The sequence below is a fragment of the Lathamus discolor genome, chromosome 2 (genome assembly GCF_037157495.1).
Source record: "Lathamus discolor isolate bLatDis1 chromosome 2, bLatDis1.hap1, whole genome shotgun sequence".
NCBI classification, from domain to species: Eukaryota; Metazoa; Chordata; class Aves; order Psittaciformes; family Psittacidae; genus Lathamus; species Lathamus discolor.
The window spans coordinates 97,810,854-97,831,391 of record NC_088885.1 but is presented as its reverse complement, the minus strand read 5'-3'; the positions used below and the strand labels follow the sequence as shown (position 1 = coordinate 97,831,391).

At 39.3% G+C, this 20,538-nt stretch overlaps 1 long non-coding RNA gene across 1 annotated transcript in view; it reads right to left on the bottom strand.

Moving 5' to 3' along the window:
* Window positions 1–1,357: 1,357 nt before the first annotated feature.
* Window positions 1,358–20,538, bottom strand: part of LOC136009321 (uncharacterized) — a 139,041-nt gene continuing 119,860 nt past the window's right edge. Inside the window, exons 2-4 of the long non-coding RNA XR_010610496.1 lie at window positions 5,725–5,867; window positions 4,189–4,345; window positions 1,358–2,347 (exon numbers count right to left, since the gene is read on the bottom strand). This is a non-coding gene — a long non-coding RNA (uncharacterized LOC136009321). The remainder of the gene's footprint in view (window positions 2,348–4,188; window positions 4,346–5,724; window positions 5,868–20,538) is intronic.

The window sequence follows — 20,538 nt, the reverse complement described above, 5'->3', positions numbered from 1 at the left end:
GACTTTATTGGAGCTGTGTTTTATTTTACATATACTGGAAAGGGTGGGAAATTCAAGCAGATTAAAAATCTTCTCCTAAAGTCTGCAAAAAACTGGCCTGCAGTTTACATAGGCAAACACATTTTCTTGATTTACTTTCCATCCAACAGTGCTCTAAGACTGTGGTGAATAGCAGCAAAAGAGAGTGACTTGCAATAGAAATACTTAATGATCTTACAGGGTACGTGACAACTACATAGCAGGAGCTTTCATGAGCTGCCTGACAAAAAATGCGGTGCTCTGCTACATTAATCTAATTGGACATTTTCCTTGCAGCTTCAATTGACAGTTTGGAAACCTGTAAACTTCTCTAAACATAGATAGCCTTCCATTTGCTGCAGTTCAAGAGAGGACCCTCTTCTTGAACTCCTCCCTTGAACTGTTTCCATGGAATGCTGTCCATATTCAGAAAAATGTACAGGTTGCCAAACTGTCAACTAAAGCTGTAATGAATGGTTCTAATTACATTCAAGTAGGAGAGAGTATTGCCATTTTAATCAAATCTGAGCCTTGTGAGATATTTGGCAGAAATACAAGAGAAAGCCTGAGGAAAATACTGCCAAAATGTTAGTAACCTCTTATTCTAAATTCTGCCTGTCAGAGAACTGAATACCAACTGCTTAGCAAAGGTTTTTGTTTTGTGGGGCTTTTTCATTGTAGCCTATATGGTTTTATCATGAATTATTATGCCGTTCTCTAACAACAAAGCAAAACAAAACTGAAAACACAGCCCCAAAATTTCAAGGCTAAAAATGCAATTTCACTAATCAGTCAGTTACAGTCACATTGCCAGTCATAGAAGAAAGGGGGACCTGATAACATCCTTTCACTCAAAGAGTTTCTGCCAGTGCTCAGCTTCGTGTCGTGTACAGAAAGAGACATACAAGCAAACTGCTTTGTCAGATACCCCATCAGATGCTGCCCCAGCTCAAGAGACATACAAGCAAACTGCTTTGTCAGGTACCCCATCAGATGTTGCCCCAGCTCCTTTCCAAACAGCATAATTTTATGTTCCTCATTGCTTTCTTACCCTAATAGTGTGAAAGAGTTATTCTTACCAGTGTCTGGTGATACTGATATTCCATCCCTCTTTACATATCAAAAATTTGGAACTAACCCCAAAATTATAGCTAGATATTCATTTATTTACCACAGCTTCAAGACCTCACTGTGATTTAAATGTAAAGTATGAAAATTATCCAGCGACAGGAAAGAAAAAGAGAGTAAGTTATCCACTGATTCTGTAAGTTTAATGGATAATATGAAAAACAAAATATCCACAATGTTACAAAATCTATTCTGGAGAGTGGAGGAGGGCAACAAAGGAGTTCCTTCTTCTTCCACAGGAATTAATTTGGTAATATAAGGCTTTCAATGCCATTTCAGAAAGCATCTTCACCAAGAGCATTACAGGTGAAACAAGACAAAAGAGGAAGGATTCATCTCTCAGATATTTCAGGTGCAGCACAATAGATCTCCATCCACCGCCTCTCTTCACTTTCAGGAGATGGTTTTCATTTATTTCAGTAGGCATTGTGCTAGTCTTATCCTGCCAGCTGTCGTGCAGAAGTCCTGCTGCTTCATGTTCCAGTAGAAGGCCAAATGCCAACCAAGTCTTACTGCTCACTACTGCATTATTGGAGTGCTGTTTCTCCAGCTCCATTCCCAGCAACAAAAGCCCTCAGTAGAAGTGTTCTTCCAAAGTTCCAAAAACTTTCCTTATTCACATTTTTTTCAATTACATGTTCTAAGTTCACTCTGTAGGGTTTTAAATTGTACAAAACCTAAAAGAGGGGCAACCCAGGCCCTTTGCAATCATCTGTCTAAAAACTAATTTTGAAGTTGCCTTCACTACATCCTTACTTAGCTTCCTGAACGGTGGCAGGGGTTGTAGAGAAGCATTGCCTACCTATAGACAGCCCTTCCATGGTCCCCCTCAGTGACAAAGCTTAGAAGCCCTCAAGAAATAGCCTCTCGATTTTTAATCCTAAACTCTTTTCCTCACACAGAACTGCATGATTAGAGTAGCAGTCTAAACCATTGCATTTTCTTTCCATTTTGGTGAGGCTGTTTCTAAAGAAAGTTTCTCTATTTTTCTTGAAGCTTTTTTTATTCTTTTTTGCCCCTTGGTAAGACTTTTGCAGACTACTGATGGGTTCTTTGGGCAAAAGATAATCTTGCCGTTACCTTTTTCTGGAATCTGCATGTTTTGAAGCTGCTGGCAAATTTGCTTTCTGGTACAATGATGATCAGCATGGGATATATCACTGGCAACTTTATCTTTGATACAACTAAAATATCAGATTACCTAATAGAAAGAGAAAAAGGGTGGTTTTTTTAATTCTAGTTGCATTCTCCATTCCTTAAATGTATTCTTTAAATACATGCATAGGTCTTTCTGGCTTCAACTAATAACAGATGTTTTAAACATGATGTAAAAGCTCCACACAGAAGGATATTTCTCTCCTATCAACTTCAGTTTCAAACACGAAATATAATTATCCTTATATCATTATCTTAGCCTGCACAGTTCAAAGAAATAAGACACAATCTGGAAGTGTTTCTGTGCCAAAAAATGTGCTAGCCTTTTCTTCTTCTAAAATTTGAGTAGCAGTAAGGAGGGAGAGAATCCTTTTCCTTTTTTACTGGGTTAGTAAAAATGGAGTGTTTTCTTCACTTTACATTCCAACACAAAGCCCAGTATCACAAGCACCCTTCCTTCTGGCTAAGGCCTGAGATAAGAGCATTCAAAACGCACGGAAGACACCTAAGTTGAAATAGTTTGCTTTCCAGGCATGCTTAGTGCTTTCTGCAAATGAAGCACCACTGGTGCCTAAGGAAAGCACAGCCTTGGGCAACCAGAACTGAGGTCTATTTTAATGGGAGAAGTAATGTGCCCTGTTCTGTTCTGTGTGCCCAGGTGCCTTAATGCGTCTCCCATGTTACTCTAATGAAGAATAGTAATGGCAGCTGTGTGAGAAGCAAAACAGGTTAGAAGCAGAAGCACCAAAGAGAATAACAGCTCTTTTATATAAATCTTTGCAATCTATAAGTTTCCCCTATGACCTTGATAAATGAAGTGCAGTCAGCTACTCCATGGACTAGGAACACCATTTGCCTGATGGTTGAAATGTACAATGTGGACATTTAGACAGGAGTTAATCACCATAAATTGTTCTTAGAATCAATGGGCATCCAGTCAGTTTAATTAACACAAACTATGGAGCTACTTATCTCTGCCTTAAGCAGATTTTTAAGATAGGTCAAGTGAATCCCATGCTAGTGGTTCTCATTGCTTTCCACTGCTCGTGAAGGCAGTGTGGGTGACAAAGCAGCTGTAGTGAGGTGATAGGAACCTGATTCCAGATAATAAAATGTAAAATGTAACAGATCTTCAAATTCCCCTTGAGAAGTGAAACCTTGGGTCACTGCTAATGGAACCTTGTTAATGGGATCTTGCTACTTTATACCAGGTAAGAAATCAACTCACTTCTGTTTGCTTTGTTACTGATGAGACTCAAAAGAGCTAGTAGCTTTCCACATACTAACCCAATTATTTCAGCTACAACTTAGGATATTAAACTTCATGTTACCAGACTTCAGACAATTTAATATTATGTGTAGTGTCTGTAACATCAGTCACCTTCAGCTGTCTTGCAGTCCCTGAAGTGAAACAGACCTCTGCAAATGATAGTTCACTCGACCTACCTTATACACAACGTATTTTAGGATTAGATGACTCACTTTCCAGGAGTGCTTTTTTCTCTTCATCAGCAGTACAGCAACTAGACACCCAACACAAGCATGGACATCTGATTTTGATGAACATAAAACAGTGCAGGCTGATTTCACCCATTGTCTCACTTGCCCAAGATTTGCGGTGACCATTGCACACCCGACTCAGCATAGTGTTTTCGCAGAATCATTGAATAGTTTGGGTTGGAAGGAGTCTTTAAAGGGCGTGTAGTCCAACCCATCTGCAGCTAGATCATGTTACTCATTTTACTTGGAGTACTTAGTCTCAGACAGTATCTAGGTTATACTCTTCTCCTCTGTACTCTCTCTTTTTCTTTTTTCTTGTTGTCATTGTTGTGAGGACAGATTTTAGTAATGGAAAAGACATTCTTGATTACCTGTGATGTTACTTACCCAAAGACAGCAAGAATTACATACTGAAGCTGAGATAAATTTCTGAGTGTTGTGGAGATGACAGAATTAGCGATAAGAAATTTACTGCACTGGACATAATTTCTTGCACCAGAGAATCATTCCACGGATGAAACCAGTCACATTGGTGTATTTTTTTCTGTTTGGAGGAAGGGGGAGTATTGTTTTGAATGAAAACTAAATCCTGGGAAATTGCAAGAAGTAGATTAGTAATCCTTTCTTCAGTTATAAAGAATTTCTGCTACTCAAGACCTCTTAAGGAGATGAACTGCTCCTTGGGAAAGACAGTGACAGTCAGGAAGAAAGAGAAGAAACAAAAAGCTTGTGTGTAGATTGTGCAATAGAGCATAATGCAAAGATCCAAATGCTACAGAAGTTTATTTACTCCAACAGGCTGCTGCTTTCCCATAGCTTTATTGCTACAAGATCTGAGCTAGTGTATCTTAAAGGTTGTCATACAATGTAGTGATACCAGCACACTTCATTGCATAGTGTATGCATACTTCATGACAGCTCAAATTAGAACTGCTACAGTGCCTGGACAAAATGGGGATGAGTCCATGGTGAAGCAGCCCAAGTGCTGTGGAATGGCTGTGGAGATTTAAGGATCCAAAGGGTTTGCTGAAAGGATTGGTAGTAAAGCAATGTTTCTCACTGTCTTCCCTGGAAGTCATTGCAAATGAGTGCTCCCAGAAACAAAAACCAAGAAGGCATGAATGCTGCTCCATGTGAGGTCATTTTTAAATTGAAGGTGGAGATGGAGCATGTTTAATGTGCCACCATTCTCAGCTCAGTGCCAGGTTTTATTTCTTTTTGTTTGTTTGTTTCATTTTGTTTTCCCAATGTTTGGAGGCAATACAGCCTGCTAGTCCAGATTTTCCAACATATTTGAACATCCAAGGAGAGATAAAAGGATATACAGTACTCACTGCAAAGCCTTTCAGATATGTATTTATATCTTTTGGTACCTTAACATAACTAATTATGATACCTAACAGAAGCAGCATGGCTCAGGAGCAGCAAGTTGCCTTGAACCAGCATTAGGGTGCATGTGACTCAGCTGTCAAAAGATGATACTCAGTTTCATGTAGAGCTTATCACTACATTGCTGCCCACTGCTGTATGAAGATCATGGGCCAGTATCATACTTTGAATTCCAGATGGAGCAGGCTGGGATTCCCATCAGATTTTAAGCAGCAGATTTTACCTGAGTATTTCAGGAGTGACCTGTAGCTTGAGGATAATTATCACAGCTTCCTCAGTTAACCACAAGTCTTGATAAGTTTGATGAAGCACCTTCTCTTACCTTTCTCATAACACACTAAATGGTTATGACAATAAAGATATGGGATATTTCATGATTACTTGACACGGTGTCTTAGTGTGTGTTTAGTCGGCATACAAAAGGACACAAATCTCCTGGTTAGGATGAAATTTTTTAGTTAAACCAGTCAAATGATGGCAAGAGCCCAATGATCTCCAGTCAACCATGGTGTGTACAGGAAATGAAATACTTACAGGTGTGGCACAGTCCTTACTGCTGAAGTGAAAGTAATAGCACGGTACCAGCCACAGGCAGGTTTTCTGTATCATTTCATAATCTGTTATTTCATTTTGGAGACCAACTAAGCAATCAGGACAAATGGCTCCATGCTGCAACACTGTGAACATAAGAAATTATAGACAAAACTAAGAAAGACGAGATCTTTTTACAAAGATTCTCCTATGTTAAAAACTGACATTTCTGGAGATACCTGAAGTGCTGATGAAAAGATTTGTTTTTAAGAAATTATGGACCAGAGAGCCTATAGCTGTCTACAGATTAAACCAGCAAAGAACCTTGCAGTCTGATACATGGAAAGTAGTCTGAGTCAGCAGGATTTAGACTGTGGCTATTCCTGCAGATATTCAGTCCTGATTGCATTAAGATGTCTTTTGCAAACTGGTCAAGTCTGAGATTTACTTGCTGTATCTTAACATATCCTAACACATCTTACATAAATCAAAGTAGAAGTCAGGGTTTTCACATGAAGATTTATGGTCACAAAGTCCTGGGAATCAGAACCACAAGCAACAATGATCAATTGAAAAAATTCAGATGTTACAAAGGAGATGACTTGTTTCCTCATTGGATGATAACCAGCGATCCACTTATAGACATTCAAAGCTTTCTCAGAAGTATTTGTTCCCTTTCGACTGTCCCACACAACTCACCAAAAACTATACAAAATGAGCTTTTTGTTGCTTGTCACTTCACTTCCCGAAGCTGAAAGATCCCCAGAAAAGAGACAGAGAAAGTGACTGCTTCATGCACTGACAGGCATTAGTCTTAATTAAGGCCTTCGTCATACAAATCAATGATATGATGCAGAGGAAAGTCAAGTGGTTAAATCATTAATTCCCCCTTGAAGAAACCTAGGAAGACCACGTTCAATAGTCTGAGCTGTTCTTATATCAAAGTTATTCTGAAAGGTACCACAGACAGCTCATTAGTTGCTGCAGGGAAGTCTCCAGCCACAGGCTTTCCTTTGGTCCACAGGATGATTACAGTTCTTACTAAGTAACTCTATCAATCATGTGCTTTACCATTGTAGCTACCATGTGAAGTGCTGGCCTCATCTGTGAACAGAGCCCTGTTGTCACAGCATTTAGAACACAAACCACCTGGATGGACCTTCACTTTGCCTTAGCCCAATCACGGCTGAGCTAAAGGACTTACCTGCATGCCATGCAACTGACAAGAAACAACAGCCTTTGGTATGTTTGAGGAGGGCTTCTTGATTTACCCGAGTGATGACAAGGAATGATAACTCTGTCTGTTGCTCTAGCCACTACTGGTGCTGATACTCCTGCAATTGCTATCAGGAGCAGGAACTTCTGGGTATATAAATAACAAAAATATGCAGGGCCTGAGTCTCCTCTGGCTTTCACCGAAGGCACTGCCATTACTGTCATGCATTATTTCAGATTGACAAAAAGATTTAGGAGGAGAATTAGACTCAAAAGCAGAGAGTGTGATAAATGCATCAAAAATTTTCAGGCACCACTAAGCAAATATACAGCCGTTAGAATGTCGAAGAGTCCGAGGATTAAGCAAAAGTTTGCAGTCGGGCAAGATATTTGGAAGTGCCATGAAGAAAGCGTAACTAGGGTAAATTGGACAGTCTCTAGGAAGGGGGTTTTAGCTGTTTATGCTAGAAGAGAAGTGGACCCAGTATCTGGGTCTGTGTTCAGTTCAAGCTAATCAAACTTTCACAATCCCAGTTTTGCCACTTCAAGAGACTTCCTGCTTAAAAAACCCTGATAATTACTAACATCAAGCTTTCACTGAGGGCAAGGGGAGGAAATTTGTCTTTTCCTTCAGTCGTCTCCCCCAGTTGCACATTTTGGGTCTTTGCCCTGGAAAAAGAAACTTCATGAAGAATTTTACAGACTCCTGCTACTTAGAAGATAACACAATTCATTTTATTAGCAGCGACTATGAGCAGCTAACACAATTTCCTACAAAAGCTGGCAATGGACATCCCACAAGCAACAGTCTTTCTCAGGGAGCGATACAGATAAAAGATCTGTCTTACTAGACATATTCTTTGCCTGATTGCAAAATGGACAAAGAAAAGTAAATCAAGGGAAAAAATATCAGTTTTGACAAGTACTATGATCAAATTGGCGGTTTTCAGAGAGAAAGACTATAATGCTGTTTCACAAAATTCTGACTGATGTGACAATTCATAATTCCCATGACATACCAAGAGGCTGCTTAGGCATTTGTAGATATATACCCCTTTAGTCAGTTACAAACCACATTAGAGCTTTCTTACATTAGAGAAGACATTAAAGCAACGGCATTCTGTCACTGCAGCACAATTGCGGAATCAGAATCAAGCTAAAGTGGGTTTTACTTTAATAGGCTTCTCAAAGTTGTCTTATGTGATAATTTCATAAGCAAGCTTAGAAAACATGTCTACAGAGCAAGTAATTTGGCACAACAGTAGCAGGCACAACTAGAGGCCTGTGTTCAAAGACACCTAAAAAAAACAGCCACTTGTTTGAGCCTCACCAGTCTTTGCTGGGATTTGCAGACTTTTCAGTATATACCTGGAGATAAAATTCAGTATGAGTTTCATCTCCAGGGTGTCTAGGTCACACACTCAGAAACCTCCATAAAACCAAACCACACATAAACAAGCCAAAGATACATTGATTCTCTAAAACAGATCATGAATGTAGACACAGCCAGAGACTAGATGCAATTACTGTAGAGTAAGCAAAAAAAGTGGCCCAAAATGTTTGCACAGAGACTAGTTAATAATGGTTCACTATCAACCTGAAGGCTCTATTGAACGGAGATCCATGAAAGTCTGTTCTGATATAATGCTGTTTGATATTTTTGTTATCAGCTTTTATGAAGAGACAGAGAGGATGCTCATTTAATTAACTAAAGATGCAAAAGAGGAGAGCTATACATGCTGGATGCCCAGAAACTGAAAAATTAGCCTGAAATTCCTAAAGAACACCTAATTGAAATCATTATCTACAGAAATACAGGACATGGACCCACTGGCTTAGTAATCCTGGAGAAAAGTATTAGGCAACTTTATCGCAGGCTGGGCATATTTTTTCTTTAAAAAGCCATCTGTGATAAACAAATAAAAGTCATGTCAGGATGTACAGGTAGGAATAGAGTGCAAGAGCAGGTGAAGCTGGCAAGGCTTCAGACGGAAGGAATACTGCGTGCACCAGGTCTGGAACAGAAATGCCCATCCACCTTCCATCCATGCATGTCCCTTTACACACCGTCCTCTGTTTTCCTTGTGATAAGCAGGTACTCTTAAGATGCCTAACAAATGTTAGTAGTAGCAATAATAAGAAACAACAAAAGTAGCAAAACTGACTCACGCAAACCAGCAACAATAATAATTGCTGACCTGCATATTACCTTAAGCGATTCATTTCTGCAAAGCTACTAAACATTATGGTTTAGTGAGAGGGACAGTGAGAAAATGACCTTTTTTGTCACAAAGTTGATCAACTTCCCTTCTATCAGACACTCATCAGCCTGCTGTGGTAGGACCCACAGTAATGCCTGTCTCTTTCAATGTATTGTCTCCTTTCTTCTCTAATCATACTCATTATGTAAATGATTGTTGGCACCATTTCTCCTAAAGGAAATTTAAGCTTTAGCATCCAAGAACCCCCAACGCCCTTCTTACACCTTGTCTTTTCCTGGGCTATACATTTCTGAGAGATACTTCGTGACTTGAAGCAAATGACAAAAACTCTGCAAATGATTTCTTATATTATGACTTGCTATTTTAGAGAATAGAAGAGGTATGGAATCTATATGCTTCCCCTCTTCCCCTTTCCTCCCCAAAAAAGTCCAAAAATTCTACGTATGCCTTCCTGCATCGTTTTCTTCCTCACTCTACTCCTTCAGATTGAGTCCATCCTAGAGACAGTCCAGAGTTCCCCTTTGCACAGCCTGGCCTTCCGATTTAAACTTTTCCTGAAAAAGACAGTGAAAGATTTTTTAATTAGGCTTCAAATTCTCTTTATCAGGAGATGTGTGTGTCTCAGCCCCTCTTGCACACTCCCATCCAATATCTATCCATGATCTAGCTCTGTGTCACGTCGCTAGGAAGTAGTCTGTTCACTAACACGCAACTGAATTTCAGATCTGAAAACATCAAAACTCTCTTTCTTTTATTAGTAGCCTTTCCTTTGACCTCATGGAAACGGGGAAATCCTTTAACACCTTTCCCAGCCAACTTTCTACTGTGTGCAAGTTTCTGTAGAAGCCTTCTGTGCATTCTGGCCCAGACACAGGGGAAGGCCCAGACTGGAGTATAGACAGCACCTTTGTAAAAATTAAATTAACTTTGTAGATAGGTATAGATAAAGCAAGCTTGAAATCACGACTTGTATTTCTGTGCTGCACACTGTGGCTATGTACAACTACTGATTAGCAAGCATTTTCCTTAACGGATTAAAATAGCCTGTGTATTCACCATAGACAAGACATCTGTTGTGCTTTTATCACTCACTTGAGCAAGATATCCCCATCTTTCTGATCCCCAAACTTCTGTTTTATCAGACAAAGTAAATCCTGCTCAATTAACCTTATTTTGTGTGACTGAGGCACAAAATGTTATGAAGGGCCAGATACGAAAACAATAACAGAAGATGTTACATTAACAAGAGGTGTGGGAAGACAATGTGTCAGAAGTTTGCCAGTTTTGGTGAGAGATATAAACATAGAGCTTTCAGAAGATCTGACGCCATTTATTTTGTTTGGCCTTTAACTGTGGTAATCTACTTCAGGGGTTGTGCGGGGCCATAAAATGTATGAAGAATTGATGCATAAAATTCCTTACATGTCTGAAGCAGAGCCATTAGCCGTAAAAATGCAGGTGAAATGGCATTTATTAATATCTAGCATACAAATTCGAGTTCTAATGTGACAGTATGGATTCATAAGCTGTGTTCCCATTTAAGGAAACAAGTGCAGGAAGAGATTGTTTTTAAAAGTCAGTTTCTTTCTGTTTAAACAGCAGCTTCTTTTGCAAATTTAAGTGCTTTAGTGAGAAATAACATAGAATTCAAGCATTTTTTTAGCAGAAGCTATGAGTGTACTTTTATACAAACAGTGACAACTTCTTTGTATATAATTAACCTTTTTTTTTTGCTCCATGCACTAGCAGACGGCTTTGGCAATGGGTCCTAAAGATAATGAATTCAGATGAACCAAAAGCACTGCGAGCTTTACCTGACAACATATATCACCAAAATGCCAAAATTTCTCCTTCTGACTTCCTTAAAAGGTACACTTCAGCCTTTCAAAATGTCTGATTTAGCCATGTAATTTTTGAATCCCTAAATTAGGACAGATTAATTCCACCTAATGCTCCTGTCTACCAAATCTGTACTATGCTATAATTGCAAACACGCAATCTGTAGTTAATATTGCAAACAAAATACAACAGACCCCTACTCCATGCACTAGGAACAATCAGCATCCAGCAACCACTTTGGAGATTACCTTTTCATGCCTCCCAGAGTGGCACTGGCCCACAGACCACATGTTGAGCAATGCTGGCCTCAATGAGATCAGAGGCAGACTGCTGCACAAGTGCAGGTCTGTGTGGACTAGGGGCAATCCAGCCACCACAGTGCAGGCTTCTGTGCATGCTGCTCACTGAAGTAAGCCGCCTTCTGCCTGGGGGTTTGGCAATCGGGGATCAAGGCCAGTTAAGGCAGGTGCTAAGCTTTGAGGAGAGCACCTTGAGGCTGCTAGGAAGTCTCAGCAGCCGCTCTCTCTTTTTCTCTCTGGAGCAGCTTTCAATCTGTAGGTCTCACCCTTGGTCAGCGCCACCGCAGTGTAGCTGTGACCAGTCCTGACCAATGTACCCTTGCAATTTGCACCTCAGCCATCACCAGAATTGATTCCCCAGCTTGACCATGGACCAGCCTCATCACTATGACCACCAAACTGAGTCTGATCCTGCCACTGACTTGCTGACCTGTTGCTGGCCTGACTTGATTACTTGACCTCAGACTTGCCATGCTCCCATGGGCTTGCCTGGCAGTCTGGACTTTGGGCTAAAAACTGCTCTGCTTGCCGTGTCCAGGTGATACAGGGTGGCACTCTTGGTGAGGACACCCTGTTTCTCTGCTCCCCTTCCCACTGAAACCTGTGATGCTGTGTTTTACTTGATACAGTGACTGAAACCACCACATCTATGTGCAGACTCAGAGAAGCATGATGAAATGCTCATCATTCACGAGTTGTGTATGGAGAACATGTACAATAAAGTATATGGTCAACACAAAAAATGCCAAATCTGGTAAAAACAGAGGGTAACTTTTGCATGTAAAAATTCAAGTCTTCAAACATCAACTTCAGATGAGCATGAACACAATTTGAAATAGTCTCTTCTTTGGAAGCTATATTTAATGTGACCCAGAATTATGATAGATTTGACTACAGGTGAGTACCTCATAATTTTTCCTCAAGGTTCACTTCTCTCACAAGCCCCTCTGATGCATGGCAGAAGGACTGCAATTTTGGAAAAATGACATTTTTGATAAATAAGTTCCATATGTACTGCAAATTGCCACTCATTTACACTGTCGATTTCCCAGCTGTGGTCTGGAATTCACCAAGCCTGGGAGCTCTCCTAACACTACACAGAGTGGAAGATATTTGGTTAAACAGTGAAAGGGATGGTGTTTGAAGGAAAATTGTGGGTCTCTATATGGGTTTTGCTCTGTGTGTAAAGTGGTTGACCAGATCAGAATGCAGGTAGGTCAATAGCTATAGGTTTATAGAATTCCTGTAACTACATTTTCTTTGAACAATGAAAGTGGCATTACCTCTCTATACATAGTAAATAAAAATAAAACCTCACAATTCCCTGTCCCTGTCAGTGTTAACAGGTTGATCACATCTCCTAATTCCTTGTACACTAATGATGGGTAAGTATGCATTCAACATATCATAGCATGGTTTCTACTTAGCTAGTAGCTTCTAGGCTTCTTTGAATTGAAACTTCTGAAAGATTTCCTGTTTGACAGTGAATGAACGAGAAGGTATGAATCATTTTTTGTTCCGCTTTCTGGCTTTTCAGACTATTTGTAATGTGCCTTTTCCCCAAGTTTTACTCGTTCAGGGACTTTAATGCATAGAGAATTACAAAGAAAACCCAGAGAGGCTGATCTTTTATTTTGTAACTCCTGAGTTACAGCCATCTCCAACCTATTCTGACAAACATCTAAACCAGATTTTTATTAAACCATCTTATTTTAAAGGTAAAATTGAAGGTGATATAGGCAAACACTTGTGAAAAAACACTTCCTTCTTATCTGAATTAAGATATCTAAATACATAAACAGATCTGACTATGTCAGTCTTTTGTGTTTTGCCAGCAACCTACATCAGACAGAAAAGAAAGCAGATGTGACAAGTAACTGGATTTCCCCAAACTGTTAATGAGGCGATATCTGTTAGCTACACTTTCATTTCTATTTCCTGGGGTTATTAATGTATTTAACTTCTAAGTAGATCTAAGAACAAACATTACTCAGGATGGCATGTAATTGTTAATATTTAACAGGTATAATTATTATTGATAAGTCATTATTAAAACAGCAGAAGCATCCACAATAGAGCTGATCTCTCTTTTCCCTCTGTAGTCAGCCCTGGAAGACAAGTCTTCTCATGATTTACCACAGGAATCTGATCATATTGTCCTTTATAGATCAATCAAATTCAGGTTTAATCTACAGCCAAATTCCAGCCCTGCCTTTCTCTGCTGTCTACAAAAGAGCTAAAGAAGATTATCTTCACTAGGCCAGGGATAGCCTTTAAGAGTATCCTTCTATCATGCCTGATTAAAACTACTGAAGCTTAGACAGTCTGAAGATTCTCTAGAAAGTCAAAAGAACTTAAGGCCTTGCATTAACAGGCAAATGGTCTAAGCCATTACTACATGTGTGGTTTGCCTGTTCTTTGAGTTTGGTATAGAAACGGTTCCTCCATCTTCTTTGCTGATTATCTGGGATCGATTACAAAGAGTTATGGGCCACTGAATTTCATCTAAGTCAAGGAGGCAAGAGGAAGAGGACGTTTGGAATACTTTTTAATGTCTGATTAAGGGCATGAAGTGATAGGACAAGAGCTAATGGCTTTAAATTGAAACAGGGTATATTTAAATTAAATATAAGGAAGAAATTCTTTACTTTCACTTCCAGTGAGCCACTGGCACAGGCTGGCCATAGAAGCCGTGGATGCCACATTCCTGGCAGTGTTCAAGGCCAGGTTGAAGAGTCTTCGAGCAACCTGGTCTAGTGGGAAGTGTCCACTTCCCAACCCAGCCATGCAGGAGGGTTGGAACTAGATGATCTTTAAGGTGCCTTCCAACCCAAACTGTTCTGTGATTCTGTGACTTTTTTTTGTTTGTTTGGTTTGGTTTAGTTTGGTTTCTTTGTTAGAAGCAGTAGCTCTTGTCACAGCTTCTATTCTGAGAATTTTAATTCCAAAGGATCAAGTTACGCTTAACAACTCAAACTCAGTTAGTAGGGGTTGTGACAAGTGCTTGACAATTTTTCTAAGGTATCCTCTGAGTGAAGAAATAATAGTTCAGTCAAGGGGCATTTTGGAATGAAAGTCTAAGTTGCTTGTTATTCATCTTGAGTTCCACACCATAAGACACACCTAGTGGAAAGGGACATGTTCTGCATATAAGGTGCCCTAACCAATATACCCAGCAACTCATGGCATAAAGCCTGAGTATGACAGAACTGTGAAGTCGCTGGAATCAGTCCAAAGTTCAGATGCCTAAAAAGAGAAATCTTGAAGTTGTGTTGCCTTATATTTCAAGGAGCACAGGTAACTGATGTATTAATTTCAGGTTTTACAGCCTTTTTACTAAACAACAAACATCTTCTTTTATTTTTAACTATGGAGGAAGAAAAGAGATTAACTATTCATCTTTGATTTTGAGGCACAGAGGGATTGTCGCTTTTATGCAGGGACAATGAATCTACACTGTATGTAGCCTAGCACACCTCTGCTGGCAGGTAACAACTAGCATTACTTTGCTGCATGGTGAAAAGGATGTGAAGCAGAAAGCAGATGGAATCATCTAATGACAAAAGGAGAATGGTTTATCTCAGCAAAGGCTAAATCCTTGCTGGCTGCCTGTAGTAACTTCGGTAGCATGTTAACCCCCACCTACACTACTTACATATAAGGGTACTCTCAATGCCAGGCTAGAGTATGATACTTAAAATTATTGGGAAAAAAAAAACTCTGGTGTGGTTGGTTTCAAGAAGACACCCCAAAGTAGGCCAATCTGGCTTTGTTTTACCAGGTTTGCCCTTGCTCTGATGGGATATGAGAAATAGAGGACTACACTGAAAGTCCCCACTTGCCAGCTACCACAAAAGGCATTCATAGTATCTGGAGCTCAGGCTGAATGTGACAGCAGTGGTACTGTGATCTCGAGGGGATGATTGTACTGTGCAACACCACAGGGACTGCAGCATCAGTACGAACACATTTTCAGTGAACTTCGTGGCATACCTCTGCAGTTGGCTAAAAGTTGGAAAAGTTCTCTTGTTCTATCTGCATTAGCAAATAAAAAATGTGAGGTTTCTCCTCCATTATTGACTGGGAGCAATGGCAGGTTTGGTTTAACTGAATTTGCAAAGGAAAGAAATAGGTCAAGCAAGAAATTGATGCAGATTTTTTACTCTTTATAGAAATGATCTAGTTAGTAGCATAGATCAACCCTCTGTCTCTCACAACCCACTTCTGAAGGAAGCAGCTGAAAAAAGATTTCATAAGATGGTCCGCAGGGAGCAGAGAGGCACATGTTTCAGATACCTAAAGAATGTCTAAAGACAAATATAGGTCATACTGTGGAGTTTAGACACTTCTATGAGTTGGTAGCCAGTAAACAGTGGGTTTTGGATTGCAGTTTTATATTTAGTCACTCACTTCTTTTTTTGGTTTAAGTTCCAAGACATCAAAAGGGATCAAGGAGACAGACTTCTTCAAGACCTCCCAGTCTGAATAGAAGAATTACAGTGCAGGTGAGAGGATATTTATTTTGATTTATTTAACTTCCACACATTTTGGACAGTCTCCAGTTCTCAAGTCAGGATCTTCCAGTTAATGATGGTAGGCAGCTACAGCCAACAAGAATAACCCAAGACAAACCCTAAGCAAAAGGACACAAACAGTCCTTCTACGCCAAATTAAAATCACGGGATTTTTCTCTCTTCCCTGCCCCCTCCAAAGCTGTTGATTTATTGCCCTGTATTTGCAAGCAAAGCATTTAATTCAAAACCAAGTAGTAAAATTGACATTGAATTAATAATTTGTGTAGGAGAACTCACATATAGACATTATGGTGAAGATGCAGAGTACAGGGCAAAAGGAGCAAGTACTAAGTTTCCAAGAGGAAGCTTCATTAAATTTGAGAACTTAAGAAAAAAACCCCTGTTTAATCAAATGTTTCTGCTCTGTTCTATTAGTTTAGAATTTCTCCAGATTTTACTACTATGAAATACATCATTCTTCTTAAATCATAGAAGACCACACTTTCAAAATGGATAGCTTACTTATTGCTAGAAAACATGTTTAGTTAGAGCTCTACCCTGAGACATGCCAGTGGAGCCTTCATGTGTCAGTGTTTGCCCAGGCAAAACTCATGTTTGTTCATGTAAATGTCCAGCTAGGACATATAAATATTGATTTGTTTATGTAAGAAAGATATTTTTGCTGGCAAAAGTTTTTGCAAGTGTGCCCTAACATTTAGGCCCAGACTATTTAATGGTCTTTAAAAACAGAGTATTAGCAGGCAAACTTTTTTTAAGTTTGTCAAAGAATAACAGATTTGAAAAATGCGTGTTCAAATTTTCACGTTTGACCGTTCTGAATCTTGAATACAGCATTTCAGAAAGAATAAGGTTTCACAGAAGGAAAAAGGGTCTCTATTTAAAGCAGGAGCCTGGGAAAATGAAGACATATGTTCAGTTCCTCTTAGTGCAACAAACTTTTCTGACACTGGGCAAGTATCCTAATCACTCAGTCCCTTAGTACCCAGCTGGAAAAAGAGGGAACACTAGTGCTTATTTTTCCTATCTTGCTTCATTAGTCTTGAAGGTCTTTGGAAACAGGAATGTCCCTGATTATGTATGGTTAATGTTTGCAGGAAAAAGAGCCAGACCTCAACTGGAAGCTGCAGGAGCTACAAGGAGCAGGAGTGGACAGTGTGCAATTAAAAGGGTGAAAACTTTCTAAACGCATTTCCTCAAGTGCTCTTTAGAAAAGGGGGAGGGAAAGTTCTAACTTTCTTTTATGTAAGTTTCAATTAATCAAGCTGTTTATTATTTCTTTTGAAGACTGAAAAATACAGATAAAAAAATACTGGAAGTGCATTGTAGGTACATTCCGGGTATTTTTAAAGTTTGCTAGTACTGTGGCTATTTTACAAAACCAAGCTAAGTTAGCCCCGAGAACCATGTCAGTAAGACCACACTCTGCAGCTGCTCTTCAAACTAGTGGCACTGAAAATCCCTTTTTTCACATGAAGCTCTGGAAGGATATGTTAACTGGGGGAAGCAGATACAGATACTTTTCTCTTTTTCAAACATTTGCTTGTGAAACCAGGACAGCACAGCGTGATGTAAGATAAAAATTGTGTCGCTTCTGCCAAAGAACATAGCTATTCCTTTACAGCCAGGATGGAAGAATAATCACTTTCATAGGTGCACACAGTCTTCCACAGCAAACCAGCAATGTTGTGTCACAGGTAAAACTGTGACTTTTCTTCACATTTCCAAGCTTTAATTCTTGTAATTCAGCATCTTTTTCATGACTAAAAAAACCCCACAACAACAACAAAAAAAAGCAAACACCACGGTTTGAGGCCACGGACAGTGTTTGTCTTTTAGGTAAAACCAAGACATGAGGAAAAGAACATCAATCATGCAAATTGTTTTGAATTGCCACAGAACTGAAAGGCAATTATGACTAGGGTAGCACAAACAATTGACATAATGTTGGCTGACCATCAGCTATCAGCTATTTTTCTCTACAGTGGAATAAAAAGGGAAAAAGATGTTCCATTTCAGATCAAATGAAATTGTTAAAATTGGGTAGCAGTTGTTTTTCATTTTTTCCCCATTTCACTATTAAATGTAACTTTGTTACAACTTAAGTATTAAGTTGATAACTTTTCAGTTAAAACAACCTGCAGTCACAAATGTTTTTTATTTACTCTGTGTACAAAGCAATCAGAAATGTTTCACTTAACTCCATTTTGCTACACTAGACATCTCTTAGTTTACAATAGTAGCATAGAAAAATGTCAGCCTCTGAAAGCTCATGAGATTTGTTTCAAAGAATCAATATCAATATTTGTGGCAAACTTACAGCTGTTTGAAATCGAAACAAGCCTAACCATACTCTTTGTGAGGTTGATAATATCATTTCAAAGTGACTGAGCCTTACTGAGTTTGAGGATATATCTGGGCTAGCAACAACCTAGACTCACCCACGTGGAGCTTTTCAAAGCTTCAAGATTCAGACTCAAAGATGGTTAAGAATTTGGTGATGAATAACACTTCAAGATCACTGTAGCCACATGGTTTTCACTGTACTTGTCACCATGTCATAAAGATCAGCAACTAGAGGGAAGCGAAGACCCTCAGTCTACCAGATATGTCACCTCCTCAGGAGCAAAAGGAAGCAGTAAGTGAGCAGCTCACATCCATTGCTGCCAAGCCCACCAATTGATCATATCTCTAAGCACCACATCTACAAGTCTTTTAAATACCTCCAAGGATGGTGATTCCATCAGTTCTTCTGGGGAGTCTGTTCCAAGACTTGACAACCCTTTTTCTGAAGAATTTTTTCCTAATATGCAATCTAAACCTCCCCTGAGGCAACTTGAGGTCATTTCTTCATGTCCTGTTGCTTGTTACCTGGGACAAGAGACCAACCAGCACCTCACTACAACCTTGTTTGAGGCAGTTGTAGAGACAGTATTATCACTTCATATCAAATTAAGCAGAAATCTCATTCTCTCAGTACATTCTGCAAAGGCAAATTTTAATACTTTCCTTAAGAATCAAAAATTTTGTGTGACCACAGTAATGTCTTGAGCTATATCACATATCTTCTTGTAAAATCATATATTCTTATTATATTCCCATTTTTTCTCAAGCAGATGACAAACTGAAAATGTTTGAGCCATGAGGGACATATCTTTCTGTAATTCCTTCATGTTTTCTTAGTAAATTCTCTATGTAACTGATACGCATGTAGAAAACTGTTGAAGTTAGGTGGGATCTTATGAGGTGAGAAGTTCCTGCACTAGTCTTGTATTTTGTCCATCTGAAAAACTAGGGATTTCAATCCCACTTTGCATTTACTTTGGTGTTGGTTCTTTTTTATTTTAACTTTCATGACATAAGAAATACATCTGTAGATCTTCGACTTCACTTACACCTTCCTAAGTTTTAACAGTTCATCAGAAATCTTGTTGTTCCTTTATGCTCTGGTTGCTTCCTTATGCTCTTTAAAAACATAATGCTTTTACAAGCAGTTTAGTAAATGTCTCTGCCTCTTTGTCTTTATAGATTTCAGCACCAGGATAGTCATTAAAACAGAAGTCCATCCATTCTTAATATGACTGCATAGAATCATAGAATGTCTTATAACAGAGGCTACAGTATCAATGCACTCTGTCCACTTCAATCAACAGTTTTCCAAAGCCAGCTCATCCCTGTGTGATTCTCACCTATTCAATGGATTCTCTGCTTTAGCTTTGTCTCATCTCTTATTTTCATTTCTTTAAAGGAGCATTTTTCTCTCTTACACAATAGTGGCCTGAATCATGAGTACCTCCCCTTAGGCTGAATGTTAGTCTGTTGTCTTATGTCAGTTTATGGTTGATCAAGTAGATAAGAACTCCATCTCTGAATATTAATGTATTCTTGCAAATGCCATTGTGAGTACAATGAGACAGTCCTTAGAACCTCAAAGATGATTAACCTGACCCTGCTGTAAGCAGCTGTGTCACAGGTATAGATCCTTCTTCTTTTCCTACCTTAATATCTTAGTGTAAGGATCATTTTAATGTCAACAATGGGAGCTGGCTCCCTCAAGTTTTCTCTAGACTTCATTTACTGTTTCTTCAATGAGATCACACATGCTGATGTCAAGTTTGCTTGCAGCTTGTTTCAAAGACAGTAACTGCACCAGCAGATTTTTGTACTCAAAGGCTCCATTTCTTTTCCATTCTGCTGAGATCAGGATGTGCTTTCGAGATATTTGCTCCACCACATTTAGCTGGGATTTCTGCCTTTGGTGAGGTCCAGATGTTCCATGTTACCAGCTCTTAGTCTGTTTTCCATACCTGGGTAATTTATCTGTATTCATGTTTATCCCTAATATTTATTTGGCTTTATAGCAAAAGAAGAATAGTGTTCAGCCTTTGCCCAAAGGCCAAGCTGAAGACCAGATCATATCTCTGGCCAATCGCCTCTAGCCTGTCCTGTTTGGCAGGCTCTGCTTACAGCAGAACAGGTTTGACATAGTTCCCCGGGCCATGGAAACACACAAGAGCTGCCACCATGACTGGAGACTAACTCAGAGTAACAAATAGATTCAAGGAAGACCAAAGCAGTGCACAAACAAGCTACAGTCAGAGGCAGAGCTAAATTTATCAAGCAACACATTCTGTCCACTCTGCTCATTCATCTCTAATGACTCTGATTGTGAGCATAATTGTATTTTCTGCAGTGGTTGTTTGAGCACAT